Genomic DNA, 16441 nt, shown 5'->3' on the forward strand with positions numbered 1-16441 from the left:
ATTAGTTGGAGGCTAATTACTTCACAACATTTCAGTGGGTCTTGTCATACATTGATATGAATCAGCCATAGATTTACACTTATTCCCCATCCCGATCCCCCCTCCCATCTCCCTCTCCACCCGATTCCTCTGGGTCTTCCCAGTGCACCAGGCCCGAGCACTTGTCTCATGCATCCCACCTGGGCTGGTGATCTGTTTCACCATAGATAGTATACATGCTGTTCTTTTGAAACATCCCACCCTCACCTTCTCCCACAGAGTTCAAAAGTCTGTTCTGTATTTCTGTGTCTCTTTTTCTGTTTTGCATATAGGGTTATCGTTACCATCTTTCTAAATTCCATATATATGTGTTAGTATGCTGTAATGTTCTTTATCTTTCTGGCTTACTTCACTCTGTATAAGGGGCTCCAGTTTCATCCATCTCATTAGGACTGATTCAAATGAATTCTTTTTAACGGCTGAGTAATATTCCATGGTGTATATGTACCACAGCTTCCTTATCCATTCATCTGCTGATGGGCATCTAGGTTGCTTCCATGTCCTGGCTATTATAAACAGTGCTGCGATGAACATTGGGGTGCACGTGTCTCTTTCAGATCTGGTTTCCTCAGTGTGTATGCCCAGAAGTGGGATTGCTGGGTCATATGGCAGTTCTATTTCCAGTTTTTTAAGGAATCTCCACACTGTTTTCCATAGTGGCTGTACTAGTTTGCATTCCCACCAACAGTGTAAGAGGGTTCCCTTTTCTCCACACCCTCTCCAGCATTTATTGCTTGTAGACTTTTGGATAGCAGCCATCCTGACTGGCGTGTAATGGTACCTCATTGTGGTTTTGATTTGCATTTCTCTGATAATGAGTGATGTTGAGCATCTTTTCATGTGTTTGTTAGCCATCTGTATGTCTTCTTTGGAGAAATGTCTGTTTAGTTCTTTGGCCCATTTTTTGATTGGGTCATTTATTTTTCTGGAATTGAGCTGCAGGAGTTGCTTGTATATTTTTGAGATTAATCCTTTGTCTGTTTCTTCATTTGCTATTATTTTCTCCCAATCTGACGGCTGTCTTTTCACCTTACTTATAGTTTCCTTTGTAGTGCAAAAGCTTTTAAGTTTCATTAGGATCCCATTTGTTTAGTTTTGCTTTTATTTCCAATATTCTGGGAGGTGGGTCATAGAGGATCTTGCTGTGATTTATGTCGGAGAGTGTTTTGCCTATGTTCTCCTCTAGGAGTTTTATAGTTTCTGGTCTTACATTTAGATCTTTAATCCATTTTGAGTTTATTTTTGTGTATGGTGTTAGAAAGTGTTCTAGTTTCATTCTTTTACAAGTGGTTGACCAGTTTTCCCAGCACCACTTGTTAAAGAGGTTGTCTTTTTTCCATTGTATATCCTTGCCTCCTTTGTCAAAGATAAGGTGTCCATAGGTTCGTGGATTTATCTCTGGGCTTTCTATTCTGTTCCATTGATCTATATTTCTGTCTTTGTGCCAGTACCATACTGTCTTGATGACTGTGGCTTTGTAGTAGAGTCTGAAGTCAGGCAGGTTGATTCCTCCAGTTCCATTCTTCTTTCTCAAGATTACTTTGGCTATTCGAGGTTTTTTGTATTTCCATACAAATTGTGAAATTCTTTGGTCTAGTTCTGTGAAAAATACCGTTGGTAGCTTGATAGGGATTGCATTGAATCTATAGATTGCTTTGGGTAGAATAGCCATTTTGACAATATTGATTCTTCCAATCCATGAACACGGTATGTTTCTCCATCTGTTTGTGTCCTCTTTGATTTCTTTCATCAGTGTTTTTATAGTTTTCTATGTATAGGTCTTTTGTTTCTTTAGGTAGATATACTCCTAAGTATTTTATTCTTTTTGTTGCAATGGTGAATGGTATTGTTTCCTTAATTTCTCTTTCTGTTTTTTCATTGTTAGTATATAGGAATGCAAGGGATTTCTGTGTGTTAATTTTATATCCTGCAACTTTACTATATTCATTGATTAGCTCTAGTAATTTTCTGGTAGAGTCTTTAGGGTTTTCTATGTAGAGGATCATGTCATCTGCAAACAGTGAGAGTTTCACTTCTTCTTTTCCTATCTGGATTCCTTTTACTTCTTTTTCTGCTCTGATTGCTGTGGCCAAAACTTCCAACACTATGTTGAATAGTAGTGGTGAGAGTGGGCACCCTTGTCTTGTTCCTGATTTCAGGGGAAATGCTTTCAATTTTTCACCATTGAGGGTGATGCTTGCTGTGGGTTTGTCATATATAGCTTTTATTATGTTGAGGTATGTTCCTTCTATTCCTGCTTTTTGGAGAGTTTTAATCATAAATGAGTGTTGAATTTTGTCAAAGGCTTTCTCTGCATCTATTGAGATAATCATATGGTTTTTATCTTTCAATTTGTTAATGTGGTGTATTACATTGATTGATTTGCGGATATTAAAGAATCCTTGCATTCCTGGGATAAAGCCCACTTGGTCGTGGTGTATGATTTTTTTAATATGTTGTTGGATTCTGTTTGCTAGAATTTTGTTAAGGATTTTTGCATCTATGTTCATCAGTGATATTGGCCTGTAGTTTTCTTTTTTTGTGGCATCTTTGTCTGGTTTTGGAATTAGGGTGATGGTGGCCTCATAGAATGAGTTTGGAAGTTTACCTTCTTCTGCAATTTTCTGGAAGAGTTTGAGTAAGGTAGGTGTTAGCTCTTCTCTAAATTTTTGGTAGAATTCAGCTGTGAAGCCATCTGGTCCTGGGCTTTTGTTTGCTGGAAGATTTTTGATTACAGTTTCGATTTCCTTGCTTGTGATGGGTCTGTTAAGATCTTCTATTTCTTCCTGGTTCAGTTTTGGAAAGTTATACTTTCCTAAGAATTTGTCCATTTCTTCCAAGTTGTCCATTTTATTGGCATAGAGCTGCTGGTAGTAGTCTCTTATGATCCTTTGTATTTCCAGTGTTGTCTGTTGTGATCTCTCCATTTTCATTTCTAATTTTGTTAATTTGGTTCTTCTCTCTTTGTTTCTTAATGAGTTTTGCTAATGGTTTGTCAATTTTGTTTATTTTTTCAAAAAACCAGCTTTTTAGCTTTGTTGATTTTTTCCTATGGTCTCTTTAGTTTCTATTGCATTTATTCTGCCTTAATTTTTAAGATTTCTTTCCTTCTGCTAACCCTGGGGTTCTTCATTTCTTCCTTCTCTAATTGCTTTAGGTGTAGAGTTAGGTTATTTATTTGGCTTTTTTCTTGTTTCTTGATGTAAGCCTGTAATGCTATGAACCTTCCCCTTAGCACTGCTTTTACAGTGTCCCATAGGTTTTGGGTTGTTGTGTTTTCATTTTCATTCATTTCTATACATATTTTGATTTCTTTTTTGATTTCTTCTATGATTTGTTGGTTATTCAGAAGCGTGTTCTTTAGCCTCCAGGTGTTTGAATTTTTAACAATTTTTTTCCTGTAATTGAGATCTAATCTTACTGCACTGTGGTCAGAAAAGATGACTGGAATGATTTCAATTTTTTTGAATTTTCCAAGACTAGATTTATGGCCCAGGATGTGATCTATTCTGGAGAAGGTTCCGTGTGCACTTGAGAAAAAGGTGAAGTTGCTTGTTTTGGGGTGAAATGTCCTATAGATATCAATTAGGTCTAGCTGGTCCATTGTGTCATTTAAAGTTTGTGTTTCCTTGTTAATTTTCTGTTTAGTTGATCTATCCATAGTTGTGAGTGGGGTATTAAAGTCTCCCACTATTATTGTGTTACTATTAATTTCCTCTTTCATACTCGTTAGTGTTTGCCGTACATATTGCGGTGCTCCTATGTTGGGTGCATATATATTTATAATTGTTATATCTTCTTCTTGGATTGATCCTTTGATCATTATGTAGTGTCCTTCTTTGTCTCTTTTCACAGCTTTTATTTGAAAGTCTATTTTATCTGATATGAGTATTGCGACTCCTGCTTTCTTTTGGTCTCCATTTGCATGAAATATTTTTTCCAGCCCTTCACTTTTAGTCAGTATGTGTCTCTTGTTTTGAGGTGGGTCTCTTGTAGACAGCATATATGGGGGTCTTGTTTTTGTATCCATTCAGCCAATCTTTGTCTTTTGGTTGGGGCATTCAACCCATTTACATTTAAGGTAATTATTGATAGGTGTGGTCCCGTTGCCATTTACTTTGTTGTTTTGGGTTCACGTTTATACAACCTTTCTGCTTTTCCTGTCTAGAGAAGATCCTTTAGCATTTGTTGAAGAGCTGGTTTGGTGGTGCTGAATTCTCTCAGCTTTTGCTTATCTGTAAAGCTTTTGAGTTCTCCTTCATATCTGAATGAGATCCTTGCTGGATACAGTAATCTAGGTTGTAAGTTATTCTCTTTCATTACTTTCAGGACGTCCTGCCATTCCCTTCTGGCCTGGAGGGTTTCTATTGATAGGTCAGCTGTTATCCTTATGGGAATCCCTTTGTGTGTTATTTGTTGTTTTCCCTTGCTGCTTTTAATATTTGTTCTTTGTGTTTGATCTTTGTTAGTTTGATTAATATGTGTCTTGGGGTGTTTCGCCTTGGGTTTATCCTGTTTGGGACTCTCTGGGTTTCTTGGACTTGAGTGGCTATTTCCTTCCCCATTTTAGGGAAGTTTTCAGCTATTATCTCCTCGAGTATTTTCTCATGGCCTTTCTTTTTGTCTTCTTCTTCTGGAACTCCTATGATTCGAATGTTGGGGCGTTTCACAGTGTCCCAGAGGTCCCTGAGGTTGTCCTCATTTCTTTTGATCCTTTTTTCTTTTTTTCTCTCTGTTTCATTTATTTCCACCATTTTATCTTCTACCTCACTTATCCTATCTTCTGCCTCTGTTATTCTACTCTTGGTTCCCTCCAAAGTGTTTTTGATCTCATTCATTGCATTGTTCATTTTTAATTGACTCTTTTTTATTTCTTCTAGGTCTTATTAAACAATTCTTGTATCTTTCAATCTTTGTCTCCAGGCTATTTATCTGTAATTCCATTTTGTTTTCAAGATTTTGGATCATTTTTATTATCATTATTCTAAATTCTTTTTCAGGTAGATTCCCTATCTCCTCCTCTTTTGTTTGACTTGGTGGGCATTTTTCATGTTCCTTTACCTGTTGGGTATTTCTTTGCCTTTTCATCTTGTTTAGATTGCTGTGTCTGGAGTGGACTTTCTGTATTCTGGAGGTCTGTGGTTCCTTTTTATTGTGGAGGATTTACCCAGTGGGTGGGGTTAGACGATTGGCTTGTCAAGGTTTCCCGGTTAGGGAAGCTTGCGTCAGTGTACTGGTGCGTGGAACTTGATTTCTTCTTTTTGGAGAGCAATGGATTGCCCAGTAATGAGTTTTGAGATGGGTCTATGTGTTAGGTGTCACCTTGGGCAGCCTGTATGTTGACATTCGGGGCTGTGTTCCTGTGTTGCTGGAGAATTTGCGTGGTATGTCTTGCTCTAAAACTTACTGGCTCTTGGGTGGTGGTTGGTTTCAGTGTAGGTATGGAGCCTTTTGGACGGTCACTTATTGCTTAAAGTTCCATGTAGTCAGGAGTTTTCTGGTGTTCTCAGGTTTTGGGCTTAAGTTTCCTGCCTCTGGATTTCAGTTTTATTCTTCCTGTAGTCTCAGGACTTCTCCAACTATACAGCACTGATAATAAAACTTCTAGGTTAATGGCGAAAAGATTCTCCCCTGTTAGGGACACCCAGAGAGGTTCACAGAGTTACATGAACAGGAGAAAAGGGAGGAGGGAGATAGAGATGAGCAGGAGGAGAAAAAGGGGGACTCAAGAGGAGAGAGACAGATCTACGCAGCTGTCTGTTCCCAGAGTGTTCTCCGTATCTCAGACACCTACAAGGGTTCACAGAATTGGATTGGGAAGAGAAGGGGAAAGGAGGAAATAGAGGTGTTCTGAGGTAGAAAACAGAGAGTCAAGATTGGGAGAGAATAATCTTCGGTTTAAAGATAGGGCTTCTCTTTTTTTTTTGTAAGGTTATAGTGTAGTGAAAATGAAAATGAAGAGTAGTAGAGGAGTACTAGAGGACTTTAAAGAAATAAGAGAAAAAGAAAAATAGAAAATAAAAGAGAAAACGGAAAGGAAAAAAAAGAAGGAAAAGAAAAAAAAGAAAAAGAAAAAAAAGAAAAAAAAACAAAAAAAAAAAGAAAGAAAGAAAAAAAAAATTTTTTTCCCCTAATTAAAAAAAATCGTAAAAATCTATGTAAATGAAAGTTAAGGAGTAATGGGGGAGTAATAGGGAATTTTAAAGGAAAATAAAAGAGAAAAAATAAAAAAGAAAAAATATAAAAAGAAAAAAAATTTTTTTTTTTTTCTTACTTAGAAAAAAAAAAGTAAAAATATATCTAGGAGTTTCTCTGGAGCTGCTGCGGTCAGTGTGGGTTCGGCTCAGTTTCAGATAGCTCCTCGTTCCAGCTTACACTTCTCGATATCTACAGGGCCCATCCGGTGAAGTCGGTGTTTTCTACAGGGATTTTAATCTGTTGCACCAGTCCCTTCTGAAGCGGTTCCCTTTGTTTATTTGGCTTCTGTTTGCCGGTCTCTTCAGAGCCTCATTTCCGCCCTGACACAGGCGGGCGGAGGTGGACTCTTATTCAGGTAGCTAGTTCCGTTGCGCTGCTGGGAGGGGCTGACGCTGCGGGGATGGGCTGGCGCTGCCGGGAGGGGCTGACGCTGCTTTCTCCGTCTGCGCTGCTCAGGCTCCCGGCTGTTCTATATGGAGCGCGCCCCGCGCTGCGCGAGGTTCCAGCCCTCGGGTGTTCCACAAAAGCGCGGAAGGAAAAGCTGCGCCTGCTCTCTGTGCCTTCCCCGTCAGAGCGGTCCAGGCAGCCAGGGGCTTGGTGGGCGCGCTATCCCCAGGTGTGGCGCGCCCACTCCCTTCCGCGGACCCAGTCTCAGTTTCCGCTGACGCCAGTCGGGTGCGCGCGCCTTCCGCCCTCTGCGTCCCCAGCCCCAGTCCCCGCCCGCGCCGGTCGGGTGCCTGCGCCCTGTGTCTCGCCGCGACCTTCCCCTCCCCCCTGCCTCCTGCCTCCGCCGGGGCTGGGCGGGTCCGCAGCCTGCGACCTCTTCTTGGGACTTTCTCCGTCCCTTTGTTCTGCGAACGGCCGGCAGTGTGTTCCGGCCGGTTAATTTTCTCTCTTTTGGTCTCCCACAGTTCAAGTTGGCACCTCACAGAAGCTCCCTCCGATTTTCCTCAGGGCACTCAGGCCCGGACCCTAGCCCAAGCAAGGCCGCCTAAGACTCCCTTCCCGGGACGGGTCTCCGTCCCTAGCTCTTTTGTCTCACTTTTTATCTTTTATATTTTGTCCTACCTCCTTTCGAAGACAATGGTCTGCTTTTCTGGGCGCCTGATGACCTCAGCTAGCGATCAGAAGTTGTTTTGTGAGGTTTGCTCTGCATTCAGTTATTCTTTTGATGAATTTGTAGGAGAGAAAGTGGTCTCCCCGTCCTACTCCTCCGCCATCTTGGCTCCTCCCCTGGAGATTCTTATATTGTTTGAAATGAAAATTTCTTATACTAGCTAGTTTAAATTGCCCTCACTCCACCATACTCCTCTTTTTGTAAACTGATTTATTACCTCTTTCTTTCAGAATTGTGTTAATGAAGTGTTTTCATTTAGCTTTTGTATTTCTAAGTTAAATTCTTTTTTTAAATCACAACAGTTTAACTTATTTTGTGAATATCTGTTCAAAAAGTACTATGTTATATAGTAACTTCCCACCAGCTGTCTGTTTTACGCATCATGGTGTGTTATGTCAGCGCTGCTTTCTCAGTTCGTCCCACTCTCTTTCCCTGGCTGTGTGTGCACGTTCATTCTCTACATCCATGTCTCTATTGCTGCAAACAGCACAGGGAACTATATTCAATATGTTGTAATAACCTGTAATGGAAAATAATTGGAAAAAGTGATCAGTATCTTGTTATAACCTGTGTTGGACAACAATTGAAAAAAGTGTACACAAACACGTTTGTTCAAATCACTTTGCTGTACATGTGAAACATAGTATTGTAAATCAACTATACTTGGGAAAAAAAGACTGTGGTAAAAAAAAAAAAAGTACTATGTTAGGTACTGTTTAAATATCCTTTTACAATTCTTTAGTTAAGAGATGAGACTTTAATTTTTACATGTAGTTTTCCTTTCTGATCTTATTAGTTATGGATGACTGTATAATGTCTGGAGAAAGTTTTGGTGCCAAGCATTTTACAACTTGTTGCCTCAACCTACATGTGGAAGAAATCCTAATTATAAAGAATAAGCACTTGGAGTGTCTAAGCTTTGTACTTCAATATAATTTTTTTTTCAAGTTTATTCTGTCTTTGTATATGTCTCTTTTATGGAAAAATTATATCAGAGCTTCTTAATAAGCATTTTGAGCAAATTGCTATTGTCCTCCATAAGTACTGCTACTGCTGCTAAGTACTATTCCTCTCCATAATTAAATAAATAAAACTTAGCTTTCAGTTCAGCTACTCATTGTGAGATTTTGTTGACATTCTTACATGTAATATAGGAAACCTCTTACACTTCATGTGTATACTTTCTCATTAGGAATTTATTTTAGTGATGCTATTTCATAGCAGCTACTCTCTGACTTTTATAAACTGTGAGTAATAGAAATTGTATCAGAATCAGCTCATTTATAAGCTATAAGCTTATATCTCAAATGCAGGAAAACCTCTTAAATTGTCTTTAAGAACAGCATTCATTATGAGAATGAATATTATGATTCATGTAATAAAATTCTGAATTTGAGGAGAAATGACTGAGTCAAGAAATATAAAGCTATGTAGTTGCACAGTGCATCCACTTTGTTTCTCTTATATTAAAAAAATATTATAGGCTTCTATTCATATGTTCCTAATTTTTTCCCAACTACTTTTTAAATTATGACTTTAATTGAATGATTATAGTAGAAATTTTGCTTTTCACGATTTAATGATTGCAATGAAAATTTTACTTTCAGTAGTCAATTTAAGGTAACCAACCTTACAAATAAATATCAAGTATCATAAATACTAATAAGTATAAAAGAACATGTAAAATTTCAAAATTTCTGTCAGAACTTGTATTGTAGTTGATATCTTTGATTCATAGAAGAGTAGGATCATATAAAATCTTAAAACATCCTTACAGCAAAGATGAACATAAAACCACTTTATGCTTTTATTATATATATTATTGTTGTTGCTGCTGTGTTGCTGTTGTTCAGTCGCTGAGTTGTGTCTGACTCTTTGCCAACACACAGATAGCAGCATTCCAGGCTCTTCTGTTCTCCACTATCTCCTGGTTCAGTTCAGCCACTCAGTCGTGTCCAACTCTTTGCGATACCATGGACTGCAGCATGCCAGGCTTCCCTGTCCACCACCAACTCCTAGAGCTTACTCAAACTCATGTCCATTGAATTAGTGATGCCATCCAACCATCTCATTCTCTGTCATCCCCTTCTCCTCCCGCCTTCAATCTTTCCCAGCATCAGGGTCTTCTCCAATGAGTCAGTTCTTTGCATCAGATAGCCAGAGTATTGGAGTTTCAGCTTCAGCATCAGTCCTTCCAATGAATATTCAGGGCTGATTTCCTTTAGGATAGACTGGTTGGATCTCCTTGCAGTCCAAGGGACTCTCAAGAGTCCTCTCCAGCACCACAGTTCAAAAGCATCAATTCTTTGGTGCTCAGCTTTTTTATAGTCCAACTCTTACATCCTTACATGACTACTGGAAAAACCACAGCTTTGACTAGATGGACCTTTGTTGGCAAAGTAACGTCTCTGCTTTTTAATATGCTGTCTAGGTTGGTCATAACTTTTCTCCCAAGGAGCAAGTGTCTTTTAATTTCATGACTGCAGTCATCATCTGCAGTGATTTTGGAGCCCCCAAAAATAAAATCTGTCACTGTTTCCACAGTTTCCCCGTCTATTTGCCATGAAGTGATGGGACTGGATGCCATGCTCTTAATTTTCTGAGTGTTGGGTTTTAAGCCAACTTTTTCATTCTCCTCTTTCACTTTCATCAAGAAACTCTTTAGTTCTTCTTCACTTTCTGCCATAAAGATGGTGGTATCTGCATATCTGAGGTTATTGATATTTCTCCCGGCAATCTTGATTCCAGCTTGTGCTTCATCCAGCCTGGCATTTTTCATGATGTCCTTTACATATAAGTTAAATAAGCAGGTTGACAATATACAGCCTTGACGTACTCCTTTCCCGATTTGGGGTTTGCTCAAATTCATGTCCATTGAGTCAGTGATGCTATCTAAGCATCTCATCCTCTGCCGCCCCCTTTTCCTTTTGCCTTCAATCTTTCCTAGCATCAGGGTCTTTTCCAGTGAATCAACTCTTCACCTCAGTTGGTTAGAGTATTGGAGCTTCAGCTTCAGCATCAGTCTTTCCAAAGAATATTTAGGGTTAATTTCCTTCAGAATGACAGGTTTGATCATCTCTTTGCAGTCCAGGAAGCTTTCAGCAGTGTTTTCTAGCACTAGTTTGAAAGCATTAATTCTTTGGTGCTCAGCCTTCTTTATGGTCCAACTCTAACATCTGTACATGACACTGGAAAAAACATTGCTTTGACTATATGCACCTTTGTTTTTGACAAAGTGATATCTCTGCTTTTTAATATACTATCTAGGTTTGTCATAGTTTTCCTTCCTTTCAGTTTCATGGCTGCAGTCTCTGTCTGCAGTGATTTTGGAGCCCAGGAAAGTAAAATCTGTCACTGCTTCCACTTTTTCATTTTTTATTTGCTATAAAGTGATGGAACTGGAAATCATGATCCTAGTTTTTTGAATGTTGAGTTTTAAGCCAGGGTTTTCATTCTCCTCTTTAATCCTCATCAAAAGGCTCTTAGTTCTTCTTCCCTTTCTGCCCTTAGAGTGATATCATCTGAATTTCTGAAGTTGTTGATATTTCTCCTGGCAGTCTTCATTCCAGCTTGTGATTCATCCAGTCCCACATTTCACATGACGTACTCTGCATATAAGTTATATAAGCCAGGTGACAATATACAGCCTTGTTGTACTTCTCTCCCAGTTTTGAAGCAGTCTGTTGTTCCATGTCCAGTTCTAACTGTTGCTTCTTGACCCACATACAGGTTTCTCAGAAGATAGGTAAGGTGGTCTGATATGCCCATCTATTTAAGAATTTTTCATAGTTTGTTGTGATCCACACAGTGAAAGTCTTTAGCATAGTCAGTGAAGCAGAAATAGATGTTTTTCTGGAATTCCCTTGCTTTCTCATGATCCAACAAATGTTGACATTTTGCTCTCTAGATCCTCTGCCTTTCCTAAATCCAGCTTGTTCATCTGGAAGTTCTTGGTTCACGTACTGCTGAAGCCAAGCCTGAAGCATTTTGAGCATAACGTTGTTAGCATGTGAAATGAGTGCAGTTGTATGGTAGTTTGAACATTCTTTGGCATTGCCTTTCTCTGGGATTGAATGAAAATTGACCTTTTCCAGTCCCGTGGCCACAGCTGAGTTTTGTATGACATATTGTATGACAAATTTGCTGACATATTGTATGGAGCACTTTCACGGCAGCATCTTTTAGGATTTTAGATAGCTCAGCTAGGTACCCATCGCTTCCACTGGCTTTGTTTGTAATAATACTTTCTAAGGCCTGCTTGACCTCATACTCCAGGATGTCTGGGTCTAGGTGAGTGACCACATCATGGTAGTTATCTGGGTCATTAAGACTCTTTCTGTATAGTTCTTCTGTGTATTCTTGGGACCTTTTCTTAATCCCTTCTGCTTCTGTTAAGTTGTTACTGTATCTGTCCTTTATTGTGCCCACCCTTGCATGAAATGTTCCCTTGATATCTCCCAGTTTTCTTGAAGAGGTGGCTAGTCTTTGCCATTCTACTGTTTTCCTCTGTTTCTTCACATTGTTCATGTAAGAAGGCCTTTTTATTTCTCCTTGCTGTTCTCTGGAACTCTGCATTCATTTGAATATATCTTCCCCTTTCTCCCTTTCCTTTTGCTTCTCTTCTTTCCTCAGCTATTTGTAAAGCCTTCTCCCACAACCACTTTACCTTCTTTTATTTCTTTTTCTTGGGGATGGTTTTGGTTACCACCTCCTGTACAGTGCTATAAACCTCCATCCATAGTGCTATTTCACTTTATCAGATCTAATTCCTTGCATCTATATGTCACTTCCATTATATAATCACAAGGGATTTGATTTCAATCATGCCAGAATGGCTTAATGGTTTTCCCTACTTTCTTCAATTTAAGCCTGAATTTTGTAGTAAGGAGCTCATGATCTGAGCCACAGTCAGCTCCAGGTCTTGTTTTTATTGACTGTATTGAGCTTTTCCATCATCGGCTGCAAAGAGCACAATAAATCTGATTTCAGTATTGACCATCTGGTGATGTCCATGTGTAGAGTCTTTTCTTGAGCTGTTGGAAATAGAGTTTGCTTTGACCAGTCTGTTCTCTTGACAAAACCCTGCTAGCTTTTGCCCTGCTTCATTTTATACTCCTGTGTAGCGGTTCATGTTCTATGATTCTAAAAGCACTGACGTAGCAAATAATGGGGATTTTTTTCTCTCCACCTTAGTAGAAGAAAAAACATGCAGTCATTGTTTGGCAGTTGTGGGATTGTTGTTCATGCCATTCCTTTTTTCTGTAATAATAAGCCTGGAGTAAAGCATTGTTAGGACCTGCCGAATGTGAAGGTTCTGGCTCTGCTCTTAGATTTTGTTTCTGTTGCTGTTTGATTAGTGCCTGTTTCTTGACTTAAATTTTTCAGACTGGTTTCCTGAGTATTTCCTTTTTGTTATACCAGAAAAAGTATAGTTTGATATTTGTTGTAATCTTAATTTCTAAACTTATCAAAGAGGGTACACTTTGACACTAGGTGTGTTCTGAACTTAAAATATATTTTGGTATTGTTTTTTCTTCAAATTATCTCACAGTAGCTCTTTCTCCCTCCTTCTCTCTTCCTCTCAGTTTTCTGGTTCCACATTAAAATTGGACAAAAATCTAACAAAAAATCCTGTTAGATTGTCATTCTCCTATACAAAATATTTTGAAACTGTCTGTGGTACAATATACTTTTAAAACCTGGTGAAAGAATGTCTGTGCTCATGTTTCCATTTTCATGTAAAAGGAACAGATACTTCTATTTCTTACACTATCATTTTAAGAAAAGAAATGAGTATTCTAATAGATGATGTTTAAGTGGTTAGAACTGAACGATTTCTTTCATATTGTACTTTGATTTTTTAGCTAGTGAATTCACTCTGATTGTTTCTAATTGTTAAGAAAGCAGCTTTGTTAGCAGAAGGAATCTGGAGACTCTTCCTCCTGCGGGCCTTGGTTCTTGGTAGGGGTGCAAAGAATTTAAGGTCTTAGCCCATTGCAAGAAGGTTTATTAACAATAAGGAAAGAAAGAACAAATTGCAAAGAGTTGGACCCGACTGAGCACATACAAAGAACAGAGAGAACATTTCATGAGAGAGGTGGGCCGCCAAGGGAGGCAAATTTCCCTGGAGGGTTGGGGTACAAGAGTTTTTAAGGCAGGATCATTTGCATAATCGGGGAGTTTGTGGAGTAACAGCTGCAAGTTATAGTAATATGGAAGGACGCTCTACTGTGCATGTCCTTCGCATAATTCAGTCTGTTATAAGTAGATGTATGTTTTCAGGGAATATTTATGAGCAGTTAAAGTCCAATGGCCACCAAAGGTTACCTTAGTACTGGATAGTTAGGGTGTGTCAGTGTGCTAGAGTAGGGAAGTCCTGCCAGCCGCCTGACTCTTTTTGGAGCACTGGTGGGCATATTAGGGGCAGGGCTGGTAAATTGCTTGGTGAGGTTATGGGGCTGTTGGATGGTTAGTTGAAGGGACCGCCTCTCATTGCTCTCTGCTACCTTCCTGTCTATCAGCTTAAATGTAAAAAAGTGTGTATAATAATAGCAAAGTGTAGTTTCCATGCATCCTGTAAGCCAAAATAAATAGCAAAGTCACAGTTTTCAAACTATAGTTTAAGAGAGTTTATTCAGTTAAAGAACTGCTCTAGTCTCTGCTGCCTCCAGTTACTAGGATAAGAGGACTGGGAAATGAAGATGAACTTTTTAAATGGCCTATGAAAAGACAGTGTTTTATAATTACTAAGCAAAGAACCTCAAACTCAAGCTGTACTAAGTATTCTAATTCTTATTGATAGATCTGAAAGTAAATTATAACTGCAAATTGAATAATTGAAGTTTAAAAGCCTGATTTCTAGGTTTAACATTTTTTAAGAGTTTAAATCCTCCTAGAATAGTTTTAGTGGAGTTAATCTTTAATAGTTTTACATCATTTTTTGAACATGCCTAATTTTTGTTTGAGGAAAAATTGAGTGTAAGAAAAGGAAACAGAACTCGATAGTCTTCAGTTTAGTTCTTACTTTTTATAATTTGAATTTCTTAGACTTAGTAGGGAACAGGAAGAAATTAAGTGTATTGAAATATACTCTTTCCCCCATCTTCCTCATTATCTTCTCTTTCCCATCTCTAAATTTCCCCAATTAATTTTTATTAATGTGTAGTAACTTTCTGTTGGAATTGATTTGTGAAAATAATAAAAGGCCAGACCTCTTGGGCATTTTATTACACTTTGGTTGTCTGTGAGCCAGCCTTTTAATAATTGTGGGTGTGACTTGAGCAGTTCCCATCTGCTCCATTTTTCAGCTTGCCGGATTTTAAGAGTTTTATGACTGGGATGCATATCCACCTGGGGTTTTGGATGTGACTACTTAGTTTTAGTGTTTGATTTATATTTGAGTTCATGTCTTTAGATAAAAGCATCCATCTCCACTGTCTTCATTTTAGCAGCTCTGCTTGTTGCCTTTGGAATGTGCTTTAGTTTCTGTCAATTTGATTAAGAGGAGGCAAAAGAAAGTAAGGACTATTTGAAAAATGCTTTGTGGTCTGTGCAGCACAGATAGGGTAGCGAATCTTAGGGAGAGGGTATGGATGAGCGCTGCTACAGAGAAGTTGTGGTAGGATGTGGTTATGTTTCAGGCTGACCCTTAGAGTGCCTTGAAGGGGTAATTGTGGGTCCAGAGTCCAGACTCAGGTTTGTAACAGCAGGAACTGGATTTATTTTAGTTCATCCAGAAAAAGTTAGTATCTTGAACATAGGTTCATGCCAATCAATTCAAAGGGTTATTTTTAACCTTATGATGTAGCCCTGTACTATCATAATAGCCTCAATTCACATATGCCAACTTAATTAAAATTAAATAAAATTTAAAATCAGTTGCTTTGTTACCATAATCACATTTCAAGTGCTCAATAGCCACAGGGGGCTAGTGGCTGTCTAGTAGACAGTACAAGTAGGGGAATATTCCATTATTGCTGGAAGTTCTGTTGAGCAGGTTCTGTTGAGCAGCACTGGCCTAGAGTGCCAATTTAGTAATTTTTACATGGTGAGTAGCCATATTATCTTTATGGTAACCATACTGCTGTTACCCAGGACACCATTTTTCAAGGCAGGTTGCAAATTAAATTAGTCTTTAGGAGATTATTAGTTTCTTAGTCATGAAGGACCCTGAAGTAGCTAGAAAGTTTGTTAGATATTTCACTTAGTTTGGGGAAATCTTTAAAGTTCTTTTCCGCTTTCTCTCTCGACATCATTTTTCTAGTTTCTTGAATATGCTGTATGTTTTGAATAAACATTGACTAGTTATCATGATCACAAAATAATCCTTTACAATTGAGATTAAGGTGACAAGAAATTTTCTGGTACATAATTTTGTGAAATGAAATTAAGGCTATTTAAATTATTTTACAGTACTAATTGACCTGCCGAAATATTTACCTTTGAAAGTAAATATTTTACATTGAATGAACTGCATTGAACCGGTACTTGTCTTGAGGTATTGATTTAGAGGAGTTCACTGAGATTTTAAGTACGTGACAAGTCCTCTTTATCTCCACCATTATCACTTCTTGTTGAAGATACACTCCTAAATGTTGGAGATTTAAGAACTAGATTACCAGGTTGAAGCTGTTATTATTATTAGTGACATGAGTATTATGAGTAACACTAAAGCAGTAATAATCACCTTGCATGTATAAACCACATTAACAGCTCTAAAACCCTTTAGCGTGGATCAGGAACTAAAATGGAGACTGTTTTTCATTCTAATTCCAATTGTGTCTTGTTTACTTGTAATATTGGATAGCTACTTAACCTTTACTAAGTCATGAAGTCCTCATCTATAAATAGGAGTAATGATTATATCTACTTCTTTGAGTTCCTATGAAGACTAGATATAAATGAGGTTAAATAGTTAAAGGTTTTAACATATTATGGGACAGTTGTTGTTCAATCGCTAAGTCATGTCTGACACTTGGCAACTCCATGGACTGCAGCACTCCAGGCTTCCCTATGGTTCACTATCTCCCAGAGTTTGCTCAAACTTATGTCCATTGAGTTGGTGATGCCATCCAACCATCTCATCCT

The 16441-nt window shown here is 38.4% G+C and overlaps 1 protein-coding gene across 1 annotated transcript in view; it reads left to right on the forward strand.

Annotated features, from left to right (window-relative positions):
• PIK3C3 (phosphatidylinositol 3-kinase catalytic subunit type 3) overlaps nucleotides 1-16441 on the forward strand; it is a 164489-nt gene that overhangs the window by 22910 nt on the left and 125138 nt on the right. The gene's annotated exons all lie outside the window — the stretch shown is intronic.

Source organism: Cervus canadensis, chromosome 23 (assembly GCF_019320065.1).
Source record: "Cervus canadensis isolate Bull #8, Minnesota chromosome 23, ASM1932006v1, whole genome shotgun sequence".
Classification (NCBI taxonomy): domain Eukaryota; kingdom Metazoa; phylum Chordata; class Mammalia; order Artiodactyla; family Cervidae; genus Cervus; species Cervus canadensis.